The sequence below is a fragment of the Syngnathoides biaculeatus genome, chromosome 21 (assembly GCF_019802595.1).
Source record: "Syngnathoides biaculeatus isolate LvHL_M chromosome 21, ASM1980259v1, whole genome shotgun sequence".
NCBI classification, from domain to species: Eukaryota; Metazoa; Chordata; class Actinopteri; order Syngnathiformes; family Syngnathidae; genus Syngnathoides; species Syngnathoides biaculeatus.
Window position 1 is genome coordinate 987,685 of NC_084660.1, and position 19,384 is coordinate 1,007,068.

At 43.4% G+C, this 19,384-nt stretch overlaps 2 long non-coding RNA genes and 5 other non-coding genes across 12 annotated transcripts in view; 4 read left to right on the forward strand and 3 right to left on the reverse strand.

The window, feature by feature from the left end:
* The window catches only part of LOC133494396 (uncharacterized), a 322,682-nt gene that overhangs the window by 267,629 nt on the left and 35,669 nt on the right, over positions 1–19,384 (reverse strand). The window lies entirely within an intron of this gene.
* LOC133494398 (uncharacterized) overlaps positions 1–19,384 on the forward strand; it is an 86,795-nt gene that overhangs the window by 20,669 nt on the left and 46,742 nt on the right. The gene's annotated exons all lie outside the window — the stretch shown is intronic.
* On the reverse strand, positions 5,811–5,892 carry trnas-aga (transfer RNA serine (anticodon AGA)). Its single transcript has one exon. It is a non-coding gene; the product is annotated as a tRNA-Ser (tRNA).
* On the forward strand, positions 12,086–12,158 carry trnat-ugu (transfer RNA threonine (anticodon UGU)). Its single transcript has one exon. It is a non-coding gene; the product is annotated as a tRNA-Thr (tRNA).
* trnat-cgu (transfer RNA threonine (anticodon CGU)) lies at positions 13,350–13,421 on the reverse strand. The gene has a single exon. It is a non-coding gene; the product is annotated as a tRNA-Thr (tRNA).
* Positions 16,758–16,829, forward strand: trnag-ucc (transfer RNA glycine (anticodon UCC)). Its single transcript has one exon. It is a non-coding gene; the product is annotated as a tRNA-Gly (tRNA).
* trnad-guc (transfer RNA aspartic acid (anticodon GUC)) lies at positions 18,181–18,252 on the forward strand. Its single transcript has one exon. It is a non-coding gene; the product is annotated as a tRNA-Asp (tRNA).

Consider the following 19,384-nt stretch of genomic DNA (forward strand, 5'->3'; position numbering starts at 1 on the left):
TAAATTCAGTATTGTTGTGATTGAGTCAACAGTGATTCTCACTTGAGGCTGATGTCTTTAAGATGGAGCTGTCCAATCGTATCTCACTGCTTCCATTCTAAAAAAAAGTCAGTGGAGTCAATAGTTTCCGATGGATGGATCTTCAGATGGTCTTGAATGGATTCATTTCACTGTTGACGTGACTTCTTTGGTCACGTGCGGTGTTTGAAGTGTTCAGTGTGGAAGTCAGAGTAATTCATCAACACCATTCAGGTCCTTGCTTGGAGGCTCCAAACATCAAGATTGAGCGCTGGAATAGACTCATCTGGAAAACCCCTCAAGTTTTTGTCAAAACTCTTATCACAGACAGATCTCTTGGAAAGTGGTGGAAATTGACCCCAACTCCAAATCATAACAGATGAAAGAAAAACAAAATAATATTGACGATCAAAAATACCTTTACGATTTGGGTGTTGTTTGACTTCAAGAAGCATTTCTGGTACATACGGGAGCATTTCCAGAACAGTTTAGCAGCTATTTCACACCACAAACAGTACCTGTAACTCTCCGCATGACTATACATATTATCATTTGAGTATAAAATGTTATAAGTAAAGCTCTGCAAGACATTGTATCCTTATTAACATTAAAGAAAACGAAAAATGAATGCGAAAACATGGTTCAATTACAACAGAGAACAACTTTATGAACATCGGCAGTCTGTACAGAAAATATTTTCCAACCATCAATTTGCCTGAAATAAACATTTTGACCGACTTATTGCACTTTGATTGTGAAAATAAAACTCAATAAATAATAAAACTTCAAATCTTGTTCAGCAACATTAACTCAGGAGCACAAAATAAAAAACACTTTAAAACAATAATATATCTGCTATGATTGGAGTTTTTTTGCCCACATGAAGCAATTTGGTACGCTACTTGTATGATGCTAACAGTCCTCACTCGTTTACTGAAGTGGCTTTCACAAGGCGGGATGATTGTTAGCATAATTCGAGACTTTCGCTGAAAATAATCCATCGTTTTATCAGCATGACTGGGGTGGAACCTCTTTGAATTGCGCATGAATTTAGTTGGCTTCATGCTGTCCGCTGCCACATTTTTTTCTCTCCTCGTGTCCCACTGTCGCCACAGTGAAAGCCAACCAAAAATGCATTGCTAACCAAACCAAGCCAACTATCCATCCATCCATCTGCTTAGCTGCCTATCATTCCTCACAAGGGTCGTGGTGAGTGCCGGCGCCTATCCAAGCCGTCAACGTGCAGTAGGCCGTTTACGCCCTGAAATGATTTCCAGCTAATCGCAGGGCACCCAAGCAAACTATGAACTGAATATTTGAAAGGTTGCTTCCATTTTTTTCATTTTTTTAAACCCACAATGATATCCCGTCTGTTTTCTTGACATAAAACTGAATTATGTGATTGCAGAATATCTTTTAGTGAGACATGTTGAAAGCTGAATGATGCTCCCAAACAGTTTTAAGGTTAATGTTATGTTGCCTCCTGTATTTAAAATGCAGGATTTGCTTTTTGTGCGCTGTATTGTCTTTGCTTTCAATCCTAGAATCAGGCGGTTGATTACCACACCATCTCATCCTGCACTTTCTACTTTGGGCTGGCTTCAGACCATACCTTTCCCACTCGAAACAGAAAAATCTCGTCCAGTTTAACCACTTGTTCTTCGCTTATTCACATACTCTGACAGCAATTGCATCTTCAATCACTTTTTCTTTTTAAGTTTCTCCGTTATATCGAAAGTAAAACACCAGCAGCATGTCTAGCTCGTCTTTGCGCGACGTTGCCCCCATACTGTGTTGCTAAGTAAAAGCAGCGGCGTGGTGGATGCTCTCATGATAAAACACATTGATCTCTGTAAGTACTGGCAACATTTGTAATTATGTTAAGAGATCATTGCTGTTTTTTTTGGCAGGCCATCCTGGCGATCGACGGATTACGCACCCCTGCTTGACCCTTTTAAAAGACTCCAGACACAAGTATTCCGAATGGACAGATAACTCCACAAAGTTTCAGTGCTTCATTTGGCCATGGAAAGAAAGACACTGGTGGGACTTGAACCACAACCTTTGGGGATTACTTCTTTAGTAATCCTGGAGTCATGCACTGTCCATTGTGCCACATATGTCAAGGGAACCAGAGATTGGAAATTCCCCAATTAAGGGGAACAAATGGGATCATTTGACTACATTTTAGGGTCTTTCACGCCGCAAAAAGGTACCTCTAATCCATATTATTTGCTTTAGCAGAAATACTATAATATTAGGGAGTACATTTGGTAGTTTTATTTAAGGAGTATTTTGGTATTGATTTTCACCTTCACAACAGCTGAGCTCAAAATGTCAGCCTGGATTTGTGTTTGTCATTTTACTGCTTGCATGTAAGTTACAGTACAATTGATGATAAAACATAAAAACGCAATGAGATGTTGAGCGTTTTAGTTCAGATATTTTTTTTTTTTACCTGAATAACAAATGTTGGAATGTGAAAGAAATAAAAACCATGGACAATAACTTTCTATAACAATGTAAAATCTATTAACTGAAAACTTGAATTATCTTCATAACAATGAACCCTCCTGTCACGATCAGTGCAGCAAGGGGTAACACAGGGGACCTGATTTTTGAGGGTAATTTGATTCTTTCAGAGGTCGTACACAGGGAAGCAGTCCAAAAAGGCAGAAGCTCAAAAAACACGTGGCAAAAGGCAAAGTCCCACAATCCGGAAACGAGGTCCGATAACTGAGGCAAAATGTGTAACTGAACAAAACAAGAATGACTAAAGTGGCACACGAAGCTGTACGAGGGAGTACACTAACCAAACAGCTTGCATCATGACACACAATGATGTGTGCGCTCCTCTGCAGAAGAAACACGTCATGAGAATTGAATTCACTGGCGATGTCCTCTTTTGGACACAAGTGCGCTGAGAAGAGGACCCCGCGCACGTCTGTCAAGGACCGACACAAGCAACCAATCGATTATCAAGCCATCAGTCACCCCAGTTGACATCTGATCCGTGATTAAAGAGAAATAATTTCTTTTCCACTTCTCTGGCATCACAAATAATAAGATCATCAAAAAGATATTTTTTCAATACTTTAGCTTCACAGAAAAGATGAAGAGAAAAAAAAATGAACACAAACAAACATTGTAATTTTACTTCAGAAACAGTCTCAAGCACAACTGACAAGGCAAACCACAAGGCTTACATGTCGTTCCGAATACTTTTCACTGACGTCACGCTGACCACGTGTTTGTTTGTTTTGGATGGCAAGATCATGTCTACATATTATGGCCACATATGAAACTCGAGAGCATTGTGTCGATGTCAGTGGGAGAGGTTGGGGAGGGGGGGCGACATAAATATCAACCATGTTAACAATTAGAGTTGGACTCAGGTCTACGTTATTCAATAACACAACAGCAAGATCATAACATGGCGTCAGAGTGACGGAAGCATAACTACGACTCACAGCGAAGAAAAAACAAATGAAGACGATGGGAGGCGTTCGGTGTTCCACTCACCAATTTACCAGATGCGTGACAGAGATTCAAGCAACATGCCGAAACTCTTGTTCACGAGACCCGCTTAAAACAGAGCGGAAAGAGGAAAGTGCAGTTTCCTCCTGTGTGGGATCGGCGAAAACGGACGGGATGTCAGCAATTCCATGGGACACTGACAGAGATGAAGATAAGTTGCGAAAACGTTGTGACCAAAAAAATTCTGATTACGAAAGCAAAGCCCATATTTGCGAGATATAAGTTTCACGAGAAGACGCAAGGTAACTGGGAGTCATGTGAGCACTTTGTGACAGAACTCAGGCTGCTGAATTAAAGGACTGTCACGACACAAACAGCGATGAGATGGTCAGAGGCCGCATACTTTTCGCTCGAAAACAGCGATCGGCATAGCCCGCTCTCAAGAGTTAGCAAAGTGCCACGCAAAGGCTATGGCTCGCGACAGCGCACGAGGTTCACGTTATCCACCGCAAACCTGGAAGGCAAAGGTTCACTGCGGCTGCTCGTAGGATATGACAGCCCAAAGACCTCCATAGAGATATGTAACCAGTGTGAGGATACCCAGTAAATTAGCTGAATGCCCAGCAAAAGGTAACAACGCCTGGAGTGTCATAACCTTTTTTCTGTCTGCTCTTGCAACAAGAAGCCACACAATGAAAGAACCACGATGAAAAGGCCATAAGATGCTTATAAGCAAGCCAATATTCACAAAAAGATCACAAAACACCACACCAGTTTGTATTGTACTTTTGCCGCCCAGTGGGCGTGGTAACAAACATGACATCACGTGAAAAGGATCTATTATCGACAATGAGGCGCAGGTGAGGAGCTGCGGCCTGGCCACGCCCCTGACACGTTCCAAGAGATGTGGCTGTCAGTGGGATGTGGGACGAGTGCTTTTGAAAAAAACTGGAAGTATTTCCAGATTCGTGTGTTCCGGCGTTCTCCCTTGATGTGTGGCAAAACACGAAATTGACTTTGGTCGTCCTGTTTCTATTCTGATTCCTCACCGAACACGTTAAAAAAAACACCAGTCGACCAAAGGCAAATAATGCCAAGAGTGAATGAAGGAATTCACTCTACCACTTGAAGAAAAAAAGAGAAGTCATGAATTTGTTTCCCCGACAGGGTCATCAGGTGGTTTCTCAGAAAAACGCAGCCAGATGCTGAAGATCCATCCATCCGTCTTCTGAGCCGCTTATCCTTAGCCGCATCTTCTCTAGACAACTGTGTGCCTTTCCAAATGATGTTCAGTCAAGTGAAGTGACCACAGGTGGCCTCCATTCAAGTTGGAGAAGGACCTCAAGGATCATCAGTGGAAATCTGATGCACCTGAGCTCAAGTTTGAGTGGCATTGCAAACGGTGTAAATACTGATTTGCGCATTATGTTTGAATATTTACCTGATTTATAAATTGAGACAAATGTCTGAAAACACGACTGCCTTTATATTTTATGAAGATTTTTTTTTTTTCAAGATAAACTTCAAAACAGCTTTTGATGAAATCTCGCAGCAAAATGTGAAGGGGTGTGAAATCTTTCTGGTGGTACTGTATGAAAGTCTCAAGAGGTTCGACATGGACGTACTATAGAGTTTATGTGGAGCAAGCCATAGCATAATTTCCATCCATTCATTATCTTTGCCGCTTATCCTCACGAAGGTCGCCAGGAGTGCTGGTGCCTATCCCAGCTGTCTACGGGCAGGAGACGGGGTACATCCTGAACTGGTTGCCAGTCAATCGCAGGGCACATGGAGACAGACAACAGTTGCAATTTAGAGTCTCCAATTAATGTTGCATGTTATCGGGATGTGGGAGGAAACCAGAATGGCCGGAAAAACACCAACGTAGGCACGGGGAAAACATGCAAACCTCACACGGGTGAGATCGAGGTTTGAACCCCCATCTTCAGAACTGTGAGTCCACTGCTCTAAGCAGACGATCTACCGTGTCACGTCGTAGAAGTACCTTTCACACTTGGTCACGGATGACTGATATTATAGTGTTGAGGATTGCAACTCCAAGTGGAGTTTAATCGTAATAATACCTACGATGTACATGCACATTTTGTTGACAAATTCAACATCAATTTTTATCCAATTTTCGATGGAATAATCAAATGTACAGACATTTGATCGGCAGAGCTCTGGTGGGTGAATATTGCGATTGCGTTGGTGCCGTTGTGCTGGTTTCCAATTTGTCAAAGTATATTTGACTCTTATCTCTTGCCAACCTCCATCTCCACGCTCTGCCGCAGTGCTACAAAAGACTACATGTTCGTTGTCGGCAGGATTCGAACCTGCGCGGGGAGATCCCAATGGATTTCTAGTCCATCGCCTTAACCACTCGGCCACGACAACCTGCCTGCAAGACTTTGTGTATGCACATTTTTTTTAACAATATGGTGGTCTCCGTGATTTGTCCTGCTTCGCGTTCTTCTTCCTTGAGGTAAAAACATGATGATGATGATGAACGATTCACCTGGTGCACAAACACACACAGCACACCACACTAATTTTGATACAAAGAGCGAGAAAATATTTTCACTCCCAATGGAAATTTTAACCAGCTTTTTAACAAGCAAATCTGTTGGTTTCTTAATTTTGGGGGAGTGGGCACTTTCTTCGTGAAGTCACCAGTTCAGCGGTTTCAACCTGCACACAGTCCGGACTCGTGACATAGGTGAAAGTTCTCTCTTTTTATTGGAACTATGATTTCAGATAAGTCTTTAAAATCCTTCAGTGAAGTCAGTCCTCACCTTCCGTGACCGATTTATCACCGATTCAGACTCAGTCTTGAGAATTAACCCACACTGCATTGCTGTATTCTTGATGTGTACATAAAAAAAAAAAAAAAAAAAAACTTTGGGGGCTTTTCTTTCCTTGTTCTGGCTTTATATCATCTAAAGTGGTCTGTCTAAAACAGGGGTGGCCAATCCGCGGCTCTCGAGTTCCATTTGGCTCTTTGCCTCCTTTTGTGCGTCTCTCGTGAAGGCACGAAGCATATCCACGTTCTGTTTACGCGCGCACTTTGCTTGCGTTCACCACGGTAGTTGCGAGTCAGTGTTGCTTGCGTTGAATCCAGTATTTGCATGTTTTGCTTGAGTTTATTACGTTTTTTTTTTCACAACAAGATCAGTGTGTGTGTGTGCATGTGGGTCGATGGCTCAGTGAGACGGGACTGCCCACGGTGTGCAGCTGTTAGGGAGAGAAGGGAAAAAAAAAAGCACAATTGAGATGGAAGAGTGCCTGGATTTTTCCTGCCACACAGCTCAGCTGTGTCACTTTGATAAATAAGACAGAAAAGTGTCAAGAACGAGACTCGAGGGGGGACCCAAATGCACGACTCAGGTGACAGGCAAGCGGACAGGAGTGAGCCTTTATTAGTTCCAGCGTCAGTAACCGGGGAGTCAGTCCAAACAAGCAACAGGATCAGTCACGGCAGGTTTACAGTGTCAGTCGGGAGACATGGGAGGTTGGCGTCAGGAGTACAGAAGTACGGGAATGAGGCATGCGAGGTAACGATCTGCCGAAGACCAGTCGCCCACTGGGTCCGATAAATACCGGGGTTAATCATCCAGGATGAGGCGCCGGTGTGCTGGGACACCCCAGCCAGGGCTGGAAGGCAGGACCATGACAAAAGCCGATGCGGTTAAAAAAAATCCAGAGACGAATGCTTCATCATATCAAGTGGCAGACTTTGAAGGGTTTGATTAAAAAAAATGCCTCGGTGATGTTGAAATCTTGTGTCCTGAAACAAAAATCTATACCAGTGCTTTCAGCCCTTCAACTGTTGTGTGACACCTGTTGAAGAGAGAAATCGGAGATTAGCATGGCTACTGACTCACAGATCCACTTCAGCCTCCAATCATGGGAGCCATTTCAGTGCCATACAACACAAGACTTAGCTGAACAGGTTGTTTGTTTGTGTGAGGGAGCACACAATTTAAAACATTGAAAAAAGATGGTCATAATTTCAGATACCTGGAACCCTGCTTGGTTAACAGAGTAAAGACAAGTACTATTCTTTTCCACAACAGATATAATTACATCCATCATCCAAGCCACTCATCCTCACAAGGGCCACAGGAAAGCTGCAGCCTATCCGAGCCAGCTTCAGGTGACAGCCAGACTCTATCCTGAACTGGTCAGCAGGGAGTCAGAGGGCAGATATTGACGCCATCAATGAGCGGGAATCGAACCCACGCTGCCTACACCAAACTAAGGCATCTGTACCACTGTACCATCTGTGACTACTGGAAAACCATAATGATCATCACAAAGAAAAAGGCACTTTTCAATAGTTTAGCTTCACAGAAAAGATGAAGAGGAAAAAAAGTCTTTGAACACATATGCTAATTTCAGTACAGTAGTAATACCAATTAAAGCATGCAAACCAAAATTTGGACAAAAAACCCATAAAAAAACAAATATCTGTGATCTTGCATCGTCAACCATTTCAACCAATCGTGTTTGTCAGGGATGTGGTCATGCCACTCACCTGCACCTCGTTTGTTCATTAGGTCTTGTATCTAATCTTCATGTGTTAAGTCTTCGGTGGCTCGTCCATGTGTGTAGTAGATAGAGAAATAATTCAATGAAACTGGTTGCTGGCCAATCTAAAAAGTATTTTTCATGTGTAAATAAAAAAAGAGGGGCAACAAAAAAAATACATTTTTTTTACAAAGGAAAATGAAAATAGTCTGATGATGGTGACACGGTGGATCATCTGGTTAGAACGTTGGCCTCAATGTGTGTGAGTATGAGAGCATCTTGTTCGTGGATTGACCTCATTGCAGCGTTTCTGTCCCACAGCATTTGATTATTCCATTGAAAAATTGGATAAAAATTCATGTTAAGGTCGTCAAAATGTGCATGTACGTTGTAGGTATTATTATGATGAGAATCCACTTGGAGTCGCAATCCTCATAGTCAACGCTATAATATCACGCCACAGAAAAAAATTATCATGGTATGGTTTTGAGACATTTACATTTGGCTTTTTGTGACCATGGACAGATACTCAGGAGAACAACGCTGTCATCAATACCTGGAGGCTGAGGAAGCCTTTAAAAAAAAAAAAAAAGAATATGAGAGTCCATTAGGGAAAAAAAAAAAAGAAGCCTCCCATTAAAATAAACATACAGACACAGATCATTCATGGATATATTTCTCTGTGGCGCAAATGACAGTGAGTTGGACTTTTAGATTAACAGTGTAGGAATTCAAAGGGTGTAAGTTTGATTCCCACCAGAGTCATTCTTTCACTGGAAAGAACGTGTGTTTCCTTTGGTGGGTAAAATGTTGAATCCAAACTTTATGTGCATCGATGTTCATGGGGGGAAAAAAAGTACTGATGACCAAATGAGTCTTTGTGAAACAATGAAGCTTTTCAGCAACTTGCTTGGAGCTTCAAGAAGCAATGAAGTGTTTCAGCCAATTTGATGAAACTTCATGAAGCACTGAATCTCTCAAAAGTACGACCCCCAATTGCAGTGTCTTCATTTGGACATGGATGAAATCCCCAAAAATTTAATTTAGTAAATAGTTTCAGTGGTGGAAACACCAATGATTGTCTTAGAATTACTAGTTCCATTCAAAGTTCCTAATAGGATACTCTTGGTCTTGGAACATGGAAGAATTGGGAGTACGTCCAGGATTGGGGAAACTTTGGGAACATGGAGTGTCAGCCAAAAACCAGTGCTGGTGTTTTTGTGGTTGACCTCTGGTGGAGACGAAACGGTGGGGGAATGGAGGGGGTGGTGCTACGGAGTGCACGACTGCTCAAGCCAAATTTAGTTGTGGAGTAATTTATCATGTCAAAAAAAGACCACAGTAGTGGGGGTAATACTTTAAAGAGGTCCAGGAAACTTTGGGTTGGGGTTATCAGCTCCAACTGCTTATGGAATTTGGAATCTTTGGTTTCAAGACCGACAAGTACCTGGTTCTTGTCCTGTCCAGTCCTGTCCTATATTTTCCTGTCCTTCCTTCACAGGGTGGAGTACGACTACCCCGTACAACACTCGAATTTAATCACTGTCACCAGACTTTACAATGTCATTGTAATCTACAATGTCTTTAACTTTACTGCAACTCGTGTACAGTCTTTTGTCATCTTCTCATTCTTTATAATTTCGTCATCTTTTCAGTGTCTCTCCACTTTGTTTTTCACCCCCCTTTAAAACTTTCCTCTGCCTGACTCAAATTTTCACCCAAGATCCATGAGAAGCCAAACCAGAAAAATATAATCAAAACCAATAACTTTTTTTAAAAACTTTGCAGAGAAACACTCTTAATAAAAGACAAATAAACAATAAATTCAAATTTGTCAGTTGTCCTTCTAATGTCGATATTGCAATGATGATCGGACTTGCGACCCGTTTCCTGAGTGGATGAAGTGTTCATATCTGATCTTATGGCACCAAATGTACTTTCGTTGAGTACATGACTCCAGTCCAGGTAGGGTCTGAAGTAATCAGTGTCAGGATGGCCGAGCGGTCTAAGGCGGCAGACTCAAGGGCTGAGCTCCTTCTGGTTAACGGGTATTCTTGTCTCCAAATGGAGGTGTGGGTTCAAATCCCCCTTCTGACACGGTCGTTGTTCTTTTTTTTACCTTTTAAGAATTATTTCTGGTACATATGGGAGCATTTCAATCCATTTTAGCGTCTTTCACACCACAAAAGGGAACCTTCAATTCATGTGATTTGCTTTCGCAGTAACAATGTAACATTTGGGAGTACCAGTACATTTGTAACTTTATTGAGGGAGTATTTTGGCATAGAATAACCCTTTAACAGCTCAGCCTCAGAATGATCCCCCCGTGGGTATCCTGGTGCTTGGCGTCCGGGTTGTCGCGCTAATTGGGAGGCACACACCTCCCTGATCGTCAACCCGTGTGTAACCGACCACCGCCTGTTCTCCGACCGAACCCGTAAACCTGACGCCTTTGACACTTCTGCCTTCCTTGATCGATCTCTCGTGTACCGACTCCAGCCATCCTGCCCCTGACCTGCCCTCTACGCCCCGACGTCCCAACACCCGCTGCGCACCTGCACCTGACTGCCTGCCCAATCCCCCCCATCCGTGGAACAATAAAACGCTTTTCCCGAACTACCTTCCGTCTCCCGACCCTGCATTTGGGTCCGACCTCCGTTCCAATTGGTCATGACAACGTCTGCTTTGCAATGACAAGTTGTCCAGTTGTTGAAAGAATGACGTGGAAAGATATTTCCAGGGAAGGCATGCTACATCTTCAGCAGAGTTGTGAGTGGAAAGAGTCGCTCGACAGAAAGCCCAACTGCTCATAGGCAAAAATGGAGCAAAATTGAAAGCCTCCCACCACCCCAGAAAATTGTTTGAAACATGGAATGCTCATCCACATTATAGGAACTTGAAGAACATGTGTTTGGAGTATGGCCCTCTTGGATCAACATACATGTGCAAGCAGATATTCTATCCATCCATCCATCCATCCATTTTCTTCACGGCTTATCCTCCCGAGGTTCGCGGGGAGTGCTGGAGCTTATCCGACCTGTCAACATGCAGGAGGCAGAGTACACCCAGAACTGGTTGCCAGCCAATCACAGGGAACATGGAGACAGACAAGAGTTGCACTCACAATCACACTTATGGGCACTTTAGTGTCCAATTAATGTTGCATGGTTTTGGAACGTAGGAGGAAACCAGAGTGCCGGGAGAAAACTCACACAGGCACGTGAGACAAGCAACTCCACTCAGGTGGGTTTGTGGTTGGAACCGGGATCTCAGTACTGTGAGGCCAACAGCTGGGAGAGGCTCCAGCACTCCGACGAGCCCCATGAGGATAAGCGGCTCAGAAAACGGATAGATGGTGGATGGATTCGGCATGCAGGTAAGCAGGCAATTTGCTGGTCCTCCGAACAGACAGGATGACAGAAAAGGTTTCAGTGTGGTTGAGGTTATGTTTGACAACTACAGAAAGGTCCCCATTTGGAAAATTGGGTGATGGGCTTTTTTATTTTGCCACAAAGCACCCCAAGTAACCAAGTCCCCAATAGGGAATCAAAACCTGGTCTTTGCGTGACAGGCAAGAGACACTGTCCACTATGCTAATGAGGAGACAGTCAGCAATGCCCACCTTGGTCACCTTGGTGTAAAATATTCCACCATGGAGTAGAGGGGAAGAGAAATGGAGTCGGGATTATTTTAAGGAAGAGCTGGCTAAGAATGTCTTGAAGTGAAAAGAGTAAAAGATCGAGTGATGAGGTTGAAATTTAAATTGAGGGTGTTATGTATAATGTGGTAAGCGGCATGCCAACAGGTCGGATGTGACCTAGAGATGAACGAGAAAATCTGATTCTGGAAGGAACAGATGAAGTAGTTCTGAGCATCCCAGACAGAGAGAGACTTGTGAAAAAAGAAAATGAGAGAGAAGGAAGAGTAGAAGAGGCAAGTGTGAAGGACCAGGAAGTGGCAATGGTTAGTAAGGGGGAAGTGTAAGGTGACGGACCGTGTCAGAAAGGGTCTGCACTCCTTAAAACAATAACTTCTTGGTGTGGATTCCTATGCTCAGCAAGGCTCCATAGCTCAGTGGTTAGAGCATTGGTCTTGTAAACCAGGGGTCGTGAGTTCAATTCTCACTGGGGCCTGATAAAAGTTTGTGTGCTTCTAGTGAAATCCACTTTTCACAATGAATGGGTTGTTCTGGAAAAGTGTGAATAGTGATCCATCCTCCAAGTGTTCAAGCCAAAATCCCATTTTATACTGTCCAAGCTTTAAAAAAAACAAGGCACTGAACCGCCACTAAAATCTTCATTTTCTTCTAATGAGCTAATTTTCCTAATTCTAATGATGATTTACTAAAGTGGGCCTCATCCCACACTCCCAAACACCATGGTCCAGGATCCTGCCGCGGGTGCCGCAGCGACCGTCGCCGACGTTCATTTCTTTGCTCCTTCCTGCCAAGACCTTTGCTGTGGAGCTCCTTTTCCCTCTTCAGGTGGGCACAGACAACTCTTCTTTGTGGCTGTGACCTTCCTCCTGAGTCTTTCCCACTTGGAGCCCGAGAGGAAGTAAAAGATGTCTCGGTCCAGATCTAAAAGCAACAAAAAAAGAACCAATCAATAAAAGCCACAGTTAAAATCCCTGCTTTTATAATTAGTACTTTTCTTCAAATGCCACCGGCTCAGTCCCCAGAACCTGAGTCTTTTCCTAACTCTCCCTATCACGTCGCTCCAGTTTGTTTTCCTCCACCATCCTGACCAAAACTTGATGCCGAGGATTTTTGGTCCATCTGTACCACCGTCAAAGGCAGTCTAGTCTTCTCTGCTTGAGTCCATGGTCCATAAAATTGGGCTTGGGTCTTTTCTCTATTGAGTTTTGACCCAAAGGCCTTGCCCATACCAGTCAGTCAAGTCCAGTGTGTTTTAGTATTGTGCAGTAAATCGGTTCAATATTCTCATCCAAAGCAATTCCTGATTATACGCCAAATATGTCAAGTAATGACGTCCACAGGTAAAAGTGTCTATGGGATCCATGTTTAATTGTACGCAGTTTTTTTTCCTATTAACTGATAAAAGATCCGTGCATAAAATGTTAAAATCATCCATTTCTAAAATACATACGTACCAGGCCATGTACATGGATGACTAATTGTATATGGGGATATTTTCAGTCAGTACGGTCATACAACAGTGTCAGCCTTGAGTAGGCTTCCAGATGTTCTTGGGGAGCAGATCCACCTCCATCTATTTTCGGAACACATTCTGTGCCTTCAGTCATCCCAAAAGCTGAGCATGGCACTGATCATCAGAGATCAAATCACTTCAGCATTTTTCCAAAGGTACAGATGGGGGTCGAACCCATGCTCTTCAGTTTACGAGACTGACGCCTTACCACTTGGCCACTGCACCTGGTAAATGTTGGTACGACACTTGATCTTAGCCAAAAGGCCAAGAAAGAGGACCAGCCAACAAGCCAAAGTTGCAGATGTACGTTCTGATTTATGATCTAAATTAACGAGTCACATATGGACATGCCAAAAAGCAATGATGTATTATTTAGAACAGGTGTCAGCAACCCAATGGCGAAAGAGCCATATTGGACCAAAAATACAAGAATCAAACCTGTCTGGTGGCGGGCCGGTCCATCAGCGAGTAAACGGTTGGCCTCAGCAGTTCTGAGGTCTCAAGTTCAATCCCCAACCCACCATTATGGCGTTTGCATGTTCTCACCGTCCCTGTGTGGGTTTCCTCCCACATTCCAAAAACATGCAACATTATTTGGACACTCTAAATTGCCCCTCTGTGTGGTTGTGGGTGTGACTGTTGTCTCTTGGTACCCTGCGGTTGGTGGGCAATCAGTTGAGGGTGTCCCTGTCCTCCTGCCTGTGGACAACTGGAAAGGCTCCAGTACTCCCTGTGAACCTCATCAGGACAAGTGGCAAAGAAAATGGATGGGTGGATGGGTAAATGAAATCCCAAAGTGTGTTTTTCAATATTATTTCCCCTATCCAGGCCTTAATAAGATTACTAAAACCAACAAAAGCAAACAAGAAGTGAAGTTGCAGAATTTTTCATGACAGTACTGTCACATTTAGTGGTTTTAAGTTCAAGGAGTTGATGGCCAGAGGGGAAAAAACTGTCTTTGAGTCTGTGATGTGTGGGGCCTATCAGAGGACAGCAGGTTAAAAAGCACTCACAATTACACCGAGGGGCAAATTAGGGTGTCCAATTCATGTTGCATGTTTTTGGGATGTGGGAGGAAACCGGAGTATCCGGAGAAAAACCCCCCGACAGGCATGGGAGAACATTCAAACTCCATACAGGTCCTCAAAAGTATGAGGCCAACGCTTTACCAGCTGAGTGTACCACATTGCCACCCCTGGTACTTAAACAATGATTTTAATTTGACAACGAAAAAAGGAGGATTTTTTTTTTTTCCAGTTGGGAAGAAAATCTTGACTTGAAGAAATGGCCACAGCGGTTGGCCAAGCAGAATGCAGCTTTGGTGGAGATGAGGAAAGAACTTGCTTGAACTCTAGTGGGAGGAATTCAGTGAGGCCATGGAAAACGGCTTCAAGATGGCTTTGGGGAAATTCTGGTCCACCCATATGGCGTCTCAGGTGAGGGAAGCACTGCACTGTCAACATTGTTTACAGTGAGGATGGGGCAGTTGTAAACCTCGACTCGGGGATATTATGAGTCAGTGGGGAGAATACTTTTGAAGACATACCCTACTCAATTCCTCTGTCACGCTTCCACGAGGGGAAACAGAACTGGGTTCTCTGAGACGGGGTCTCCTATCTCTGTGTTTGAGGTCACCGAGGTGGTTAAATTATTCCCGGTGGCAGGGCTCCGTGAGATTTGCCCGGAATTCCTAAACGCTCTGGAAGTTGTGGGGGTGTCTTGGTTGACACCCCTCTGCAACATTGCACAGACATCAAGAAAAGTGCTTCTGGATTGTCAGACATACATTGTAATCAGTAAAGTCGACCAATTAATACATTTGTATCAGTACAGAGTAAATTCTATTGTTATATTGAGGAGACCGCCAGGTAAATGCCAACAGGCTTGTCAACGACTGATGTTCTGCAAACGGTAGGAGGTTGTGTTGATTTTTTGGGGGGGACAGAAATGCAGTATTGTCAAAATGATTTGACAACATTGACATAAAGTGCAACTATAAAGTTGGCCAATTCATGAACTTGTAGAAGACAGAATAAGTTGTATTGAGAACTTCTGGACATGTCCGCGGATGGGTTCAAACCACGAGCCTCTCGGTTAACAGCCAAACACGCCAACCAATTTCACCACAGAGACGTGCTCCATCCTCCCTTTTGGGATTTTTGACCTTTCAAACATCCTTCAAAAGTAAAGAAAATGCCGCCAGGTTTCTGAACGACCAATGGTCTGTAAAAGGTGGGAGGTTCTGTTGAGTTTTTTGGAAGGACAGAAATGCAATATTGTCAAAATGATATGACAAAATTGACATACAGTGTAATCTGTAAAGTCAATGCATGAATGTGAAGAAGTACAGAGTAAGCCTTGATGTTCAATTTTGGAGACGCCCTGAATGGGTGAGAAGACCAGACTTCCATTTTACAGCTGAACTCGCTCAACACCTGCACCACATAGACAATGGGGCTCGTGAATTTCGGCCAAGCATGGCTGTGCACTCACAAGGAGGGAAGACCGTCTGTTTTGTTGTGAGTGCCTCGTGGGAGGTAAGCGCAGTGTGTGTGTGTGCATGTTCGTGTGCGTGTGTGTGTATGCACCATGTGACTGAGTGGCGACCAGTTCTGGGTGAAGTCCGGCTGGATGGATGGATGCACAAGTACAAATCTCTCTGTCTCTCTTTCTCACTCAATGTGCAGACAGAATTATTTGTGTCATCCAAACTATCGGAGGACCAAATGAAAAATGCGATAAAACAGAACTTTCAATCCCCCACAAACCTCCCAGCCCCATTGGAGCAAAGCCCAACAGAAAACCAATTCCTATCTAGTCCAAATGACATTTTAGCTCTGACGGACAAGGTGAAGGCTAACTTGAAGGTTGGAGTCCATTTCACACCAAACAAAGGGAAGTTTCGACCACGCAGTAAGTGAGTCAGTGATTAGAGCAACTGTCTTGTTAACCAGGGATTGTAAGGGTTGAAACCCCATGAATCGAAGATTGTAGGAAAGACCAAAACCAAGAGTTAAACTATTGAAAAAGTCCCATACCCCCTAACTTCTGATGGAAAGGAAGAACAAAGATCCCTCGAAATACCAGATCAGCTGCCATTTCAATAGCTTTTAATCAGAGATTCCTTGTATGTTTTAACTTTTCAAATCATTCCCTTTTAGTGTTTCAATGATAAACTTTAGGATCTTAAAGTCAAATATTAGAGCCCAAAGTGTTTTATTGTTTCTTCAAACTTTTAAGTCCGATGTGTTTTTAATCCAAGAATGTGGCTTACCCTTTTTAAAATTCTCCAAACAGTGGGAGGATATGTGGCCACTCCCATCACTTTGGAGTGGCTCTCATGAAAATGAAAATGATGGTGTTGCTATTTTAATAAATAACACCCATGTTAAGGTAAAGGGGAGGACAGTGGTGAAAGAGCGCTGACAGGTATGATCTTTTTCCTGACTTGCAGACCATATGGGACACTCATTGGTGTCTCTACCATTTACTGTGTTTTATACCAATGTGTGAAACCAAAACTTGAAAGTCATCTGCATAGGAGTCTGAACAATTTCCAGGGCATTGGTGGTATAGTGGTTAGCATAGCTGCCTTCCAAGCAGTTGACCTGGGTTCGATTCCCAGCCAATGCATTGATTTACCACAATCTCACCCTGTATGGAGTGGATGATATTTCTGTGGTCATCTGTTGTTTTTCCTGGCCACCCCTGGGTCAGCGCTCCGTGACTTCGGGTGATTGACAATGGTCTCCAGTCCCTGAGCTAATCAGGATACAACACACAATGTGGGGTTTCCCTTCGTGAATTTGGCCACAGAACACAATACGCATTCATACACTGTAAAAAACTGCAAACACAGAAAAATCAGTGTAATAGCGATACCGCAGAAAGTGAACTGCGTTTAGCAAAGGAAGACTGTATTTGAGAACATGCATGGTTTGTTCAATGAATCACAAAACTGCAAAACTTGAACACTATTTACAAATATAAGTTATATACAGTAGCTATTTAAACAGTCGCTGAAACATATAATGTGAACGAATGTGAGTGAGAAGAGAATTTAAGAACGAAGCACAGCTGAACTAGATATATTGAAGGAGAAACATGAACAAAAGCAAGAGGGAAAGAATCAGCTTCATTGGCCAAGTGTGTAAAAACACACAAGGAATTTTTTCTCTGGCAGTCGGTGCGACCCTGGCACGAAAGAACAACAAAGCAACAAGAACAAAGTCCACGTCGGCGAGGCCATCAATGAAAGCGCTGAGGTGAGTCTGTGTGTACCGTGGAGGTCAAGACACACCGAACTCACCGTGTTAATTCGTGATGACACGCCCCGCTTGCCCATGACTGGCTGCATATGATCACGGTACATTGCTTGGCCAATTAGTGGCACAAGGAATTTCGTGCGCTCACTTGGTAGCACGTTGTGTTATTTATTTCTTCATAAATTAATCCATGCTATTATATTACTCCATATTGTCGAGCAAAAAAAAAAAAAAAAACGTTTTCAGACGAACGTACAACAGGGATTCACATGTATCACAGAATATGATGGAGTCAGCGTGCTCGCTGTGCATGATTTGAAACGCCAAGTTTAGCAACTCTCGTCTCACATGGGCATGAAGCTGCATGGAGATGGGGAATACAAGAACACAATCCTTGCGGAATTCGAACAGAAGAGAGCCAGAATTGATGAAAAGGAAACTCTGCCTGCCAATCCGAGAATTGGTACCCCATGAACAAATCAATCCCCACAGAATCATACGAAGGTGCTGACCCGATGCCAATGCAGAGCAAGCCACATACCGTTGGTAGTTGGTAATAATCAGTTGCGCTAAAGATGGCAAATCTGATATCCCTGTGTCTTGAATTTGAAGATAATGACATTTTATTTTTCTTGAATGTATGGTTCGCATATGAAACTGGTTCGATCGCCCAACAAGGTTAAGACCCACTGACCGAGGTGGGGCCATAGCTGACTGATTCCTCATTAGTATAGTGGACAGTATCTCTGCCTGTCATGCAGAAGACCAGGGTTTGATTCCCTGATGGGGAGTTGGTTACTTGGAGTTCTTTGTGGCAAAATAAAAATGCCCATCACACCACTTTCCAAATGGGGACCTGTCTGTAGTTGTCAAACATAACCTCAACCACACTGAAACCCTTTCCCTCATCGCATCCTCTCGGAGGACCAGCAAATATTCTCACTTACCTGCATTGCCGAATCCATCAGTCGATCTATCCATTTTCTGAGTCGCTTATCCTCACGAGGGTCATGAGAGTGCTGTCGCCTCTCCCACCTGTCAATGGGCAGGAGGCAGGGTACACCCTGAACTGGTTGCCAGTCAATCGCAGGGCACATGGAGACAGACAACATTCGCACTCACAATCACACCTGGGGGATATTTAGAGTTTCCAATTCATATTGCATGTTTTTGGGATGTGGGAGGAAACCAGAGTGCTCGGCGAAAACCTACGCAGGGGAGGCCGGGATTGAACTTGGGTCCTCAGAACTGTGAGGCCGCAGGTTATCTGCTTTATAACTTTAAAAAAAAATATGATTGTTTTCTTTATTATAATACAGTCCCAAATAGAACAAGCCCAACATAACTATGAATCATAACTCATTTCAAGTTTTTTTTTATAATTCTGAGGAAACAAAACACACAAACATACGATGCCTCAGTCTTTCACAAGTACATCACAGAAATATATCTAAAAATAACACAATCCTGTTGCTTCAACAGTGCGGCACGGTGGATCAGCTGGAAAGTGTTGGCCTCACAGTATTGAGATCCCGGGTTCTAACCCGAACCCACCTGAATGGAGTTTGCATGTTCTCACCGTGCGTGTGTGAGTTTTCTCCTGGCACTCAGGTTTCCTCCAACATTCCAAAATCATGCAACATTAACTGGACACTAAATTGCCCGTAGGTGAGATTGTGAGCACAACTGTTGTTTGTCTCCGTGTGCCCTGCGATTGGCTGGCAACCAGTTCTGGGTGTACCCTGCCTCCTGCCTGTTGACAACTCGGATAGGCTCCAGCACTCCCCGTGAACCTCGTGAAGATAAGCGGTGAAGAAAATGGATGGATGGATGGATGGAGTTCATTTGAGAATATCTGCTTGCACACGTATGTTGATCCAAGAGGGCCAATACTCCAAACACATATTTCTTCAAGTTCCTATA